This window comes from Schistocerca piceifrons, unplaced genomic scaffold, assembly GCF_021461385.2.
Source record: "Schistocerca piceifrons isolate TAMUIC-IGC-003096 unplaced genomic scaffold, iqSchPice1.1 HiC_scaffold_312, whole genome shotgun sequence".
In the NCBI taxonomy this organism is placed as follows: domain Eukaryota; kingdom Metazoa; phylum Arthropoda; class Insecta; order Orthoptera; family Acrididae; genus Schistocerca; species Schistocerca piceifrons.
In genome coordinates, this window is record NW_025728529.1 from 17501 (window position 1) to 22500 (window position 5000).

The window sequence follows — 5000 nt, forward strand, 5'->3', positions numbered from 1 at the left end:
TGCGACGATCCAAGAATTTCACCTCTAACGTCGCAATACGAATGCCCCCGCCTGTCCCTATTAATCATTACCTCGGGTTCCGAAAACCAACAAAATAGAACCGAGGTCCTATTCCATTATTCCATGCACACAGTATTCAGGCGGGCTTGCCTGCTTTAAGCACTCTAATTTGTTCAAAGTAAACGTGCCGGCCCACCGAGACACTCAATAAAGAGCACCCTGGTAGGATTTCAACGGGGTCCGCCTCGGGACGCACGAGCACGCACGGGGCGGTCGCACGCCTTCGGCTCGCCCCACCGGCAGGACGTCCCACGATACATGCCAGTTAAACACCGACGGGCGGTGAACCAACAGCGTGGGACACAAATCCAACTACGAGCTTTTTAACCGCAACAACTTTAATATACGCTATTGGAGCTGGAATTACCGCGGCTGCTGGCACCAGACTTGCCCTCCAATAGATACTCGTTAAAGGATTTAAAGTGTACTCATTCCGATTACGGGGCCTCGGATGAGTCCCGTATCGTTATTTTTCGTCACTACCTCCCCGTGCCGGGAGTGGGTAATTTGCGCGCCTGCTGCCTTCCTTGGATGTGGTAGCCGTTTCTCAGGCTCCCTCTCCGGAATCGAACCCTGATTCCCCGTTACCCGTTACAACCATGGTAGGCGCAGAACCTACCATCGACAGTTGATAAGGCAGACATTTGAAAGATGCGTCGCCGGTACGAGGACCGTGCGATCAGCCCAAAGTTATTCAGAGTCACCAAGGCAAACGGACCGGACGAGCCGACCGATTGGTTTTGATCTAATAAAAGCGTCCCTTCCATCTCTGGTCGGGACTCTGTTTGCATGTATTAGCTCTAGAATTACCACAGTTATCCAAGTAACGTGGGTACGATCTAAGGAACCATAACTGATTTAATGAGCCATTCGCGGTTTCACCTTAATGCGGCTTGTACTGAGACATGCATGGCTTAATCTTTGAGACAAGCATATGACTACTGGCAGGATCAACCAGGGAGCTGCGTCAACTAGAGCTGAGCAGCCGGCCGCCCGGGAGTGTGTCCCGGGGGCCCGCGCGAACACGCAAGCGTCCGCTCAATCATTCTGCAAACAGGAGGAGGCTGAGCTCCCCTGCACAATACACCTCGAAACCCTCTCAGGTCCCGGCGGCGCGCAGCGCCGTCCCAAGTACTTGGTCGGGTTCGAGAGAGGCGCAATCGCCCGGAGTTAGGCGAGTAGACGCTTTCGGTGCGACCACCCGTGCTCCCAACTGAGCTTGCCGCTGCCGACAGAGGCCCGGGAGCGTGCTGTCGTGGCATTGCCGGCGGGAGACAACACGCGCCACCTACGGTGACCGGCAGCTCCAACGCCAGCGCCACAGAAGGACAAAAGCCCCACTTGGGTGCCGAAGCGAACTCTCCCAGCACAGCGCACGCGCCAACACATCCGCACAGCTGCGATACAAACCACCAGCGAGAACCGCTGGGGCGACCGAGCAGCAGACGGCGTCGCGGCGCCGAGCGCCGGGCGGCAGCGCATCCTCAACGCACACAGTCCTCAATCGGACCAGCACACTGAAGATGTCCACCGCGCTTCGCACCGGGCCCGCGAGGACCTACTTTGGCCGCACGGCGCCGCGCGCAGGGTGCGCCGGCGCGCAGCTGCGACGCCTGCCGCGTCCGTCGGCCGGCGCGCCTGCCACTGGCCGCCCCCACCAGCCGGCTGTAGCGCGTGCGCCCACGCACCGCGCGGCCAGCACGCCGGGAGGCGCCCCCTCACCGGCCGGGGACGGTCCCACCCAGCCACCGCCGCGTATCGCTTCACACCCAGATGCCGTTCAGTTTCGTCGGCATGGTGGGTATCGCTGGAACAACCGGTTAGTACCTCAACCTATCGTCGCCATCACCGATTCACCCCTAGCGAGAACAACCGCACCACAACAGGTTACCATTTGTTCATTTGCGTAACTTCACCAGAAAACGCAGGCGTCCATCGCCATTTGCAACTTCCACGATTATTGCATGCCTGTGTCAGGTGTCACGCCACACTACGTCTGCCCACATACACGCAACAAAATGTGCACGCCTAGACAATACGTGGAAGGTGGCCCCCGTACGTATGCGATGTCCATTGCTCGAACGACTGTCAACCGGCCTCTGTAGCATGTCGCAGATATGGAACGCGGTGCACCATGCCATCACGGTGTGTGAGGAGAGACGACTAGGTCCGAATACATCAACAGACAGCTCATGCTGATCGCCATCCACGGCGTCCGTTCCTCCCACACGTCTCTATGGCGTACCACACTGCAATCCAGCTCTCATAGGGAGACGACACGTAGCTGCGTGCACAATATTTGCACTGTATGGTCCGCCGTTTTTGGGCGCAGTCGTTGTACGGTCACACATGTGCCACGATGTATCATTCAGTACATAAGGACGAATGTGCAGTACAGATTGTGGTTTACGCGTACGACATTAGCGGACAGTTGACACAGGCCGCACCACAACGTAGCCTGAGTACGTCGCATGCGGAGGGCATTGAACATGCAAAGTTCTCACCAACCAGCTTGCGAAGGCAGGGGGCAAGGTGGGGACGTGGGGAGGGGCGGCATGTACGTCCTGCTGCCATCCACATTACAGTGTACAGCAGGAGCATGTGGAAAGTGAGCAAGACTTGCAAGGTGTTTAACATGAAGCGATACACAGGGGAGCGGGGAGTGCGAGTAGCGAACTATATTGCGAGGGTTGCGGGTGGGCAACACTACACTAATTGAACGAGTCGTATAACAATTACAGAGCAGGTTTAGGCGACAACGTGGGTTACGTTAGGCGACAACGTGGGTTAGGTTAAGGCACGACGTGGGTTAGGTTAACGACGTGGTTAGGTTAAGGCACGACATGGGTTAGGTTAAGGCACAACATGGGTTAGGTTAAGGCACAACATGGGTTAGGTTAAGGCACAACATGGGTTAGTTAAGGCACAACATGGGTTAGGGTTTAAGGCACAACATGGGTTAGGTTAAGGCACAACATGGGTTAGGGTTAAGGCACAACATGGGTTAGGTTAAGGCACAACATGGGTTAGGTTAAGGCACAACATGGGTTAGGTTAAGGCACAACATGGGTTAGGTTAAGGCACAACATGGGTTAGGTTAAGGCACAACATGGGTTAGGTTAAGGCACAACATGGGTTAGGTTAAGGCACAACATGGGTTAGGTTAAGGCACAACATGGGTTAGGTTAAGGCACAACATGGGTTAGGTTAAGGCACAACATGGGGTTAGGTTAAGGCACAACATGGGTTAGGTTAAGGCACAACATGGGTTAGGTTAAGGCACAACATGGGTTAGGTTAAGGCACAACATGGGTTAGGTTAAGGCACAACATGGGTTAGGTTAAGGCACAACATGGGTTAGGTTAAGGCACAACATGGGTTTAGGTTAAGGCACAACATGGGTTAGGTTAAGGCACAACATGGGTTAGGTTAAGGCACAACATGGGTTAGGTTAAGGCACAACATGGGTTAGGTTAAGGCACAACATGGGTTAGGTTAAGGCACAACATGGGTTAGGTTAAGGCACAACATGGGTTAGGTTAAGGCACAACATGGGTTAGGTTAAGGCACAACATGGGTTAGGTTAAGGCACAACATGGTTAGGTTAAGGCACAACATGGGTTAGGTTAAGGCACAACATGGGTTAGGTTAAGGCACAACATGGGTTAGGTTAAGGCACAACATGGGTTAGGTTAAGGCACAACATGGGTTTAGGTTAAGGCACAACATGGGTTAGGTTAAGGCACAACATGGGTTAGGTTAAGGCACAACATAGGTTAGGTTAAGGCACAACATAGGTTAGGTTAAGGCACAACATAGGTTAGGTTAAGGCACAACATAGGTTAGGTTAAGGCACAACATAGGTTAGGTTAAGGCACAACATAGGTTAGGTTAAGGCACAACATAGGTTAGGTTAAGGCACAACATAGGTTAGGTTAAGGCACAACATAGGTTAGGTTAAGGTACAACATAGGTTAGGTTAAGGTACAACATAGGTTAGGTTAAGGTACAACATAGGTTAGGTTAAGGTACAACATAGGTTAGGTTAAGGTACAACATAGGTTAGGTTAGGTTAGGTTACACGTTGTTGTAAGGAAAGGTGTAGGGGGGGGGCGGGGGCGGCAGGTTCGTTGATAGTGATTATAGTAAGTGAATGCTTGTGACATGATCAGATTTGTCACGTCAGGATGCACCTTTGGCTTATTAGAGGCGGCGCTCCAATTCTATGCTTGTGTCAGACCTGTGTCTTTGACTCATGTCATTGTTTGTGCGCTGTGACAGGAGGTACTATTGTGATGTTGGGTGCACCGTTGTATAGGACATGTGTGGGTGTTGGTGCCTGATCTGCGCAATGGTGGATGTCGAAAGGGTGGGATATTGTATTTTCCGCATGGACCTCCTGGTCTGGTTGTGATAGTGTGGATTGTGTAATGTGGCGGAGAGGATGCACTGGATGTTGTTCCATGCTGGTGCTTACATATTGTATGTGCGCCCGTTAGAAGCAGAGAGTGGTGCGTGATCAGAGTGGCTGGCTGACGTGTGGTTCCCATTGTGGGCAGACTCTTTCAGCATGTATACGGACAGTTGTATATATATTCTGTAGTTTGATGGCTCTGCATTGATTACTAATCAGCGCCGTGTGTACGGGTAATCTGGTTCCAGTCCAAAATGTTCCATCTGTGTACATTAGTGACAAAGACTCCCCTCATGCAGTGGGGCTCGGTCTGTTATAACTCTTCCGCGTAATATATTTGCCCCACGTTTTTGCGACTGCGAGTGCGAGTGCAACGCGCATGGGGACCGACATGCTGATGGCTCGGTATCGGACGCCGTACAGTGAGCAACGCGATCGCGTCTCTCGCTCGTAAGTGGTACAGGTCGCGGCTCATGTATAGGGACAGCGGGAATGTCGCATATTGGCAATAACTCTTCATGAAACG

General features: G+C 52.7%; 1 non-coding gene across 1 annotated transcript in view; it reads right to left on the minus strand.

Annotated features, from left to right (window-relative positions):
• LOC124745009 overlaps positions 1 to 1021 on the minus strand; it is a 1909-nt gene extending 888 nt beyond the window's left edge. Inside the window, exon 1 of the ribosomal RNA XR_007010964.1 lies at positions 1 to 1021. This exon is cut by the window's left edge and continues 888 nt beyond it. This is a non-coding gene — a ribosomal RNA (small subunit ribosomal RNA).
• Positions 1022 to 5000: the final 3979 nt, after the last annotated feature.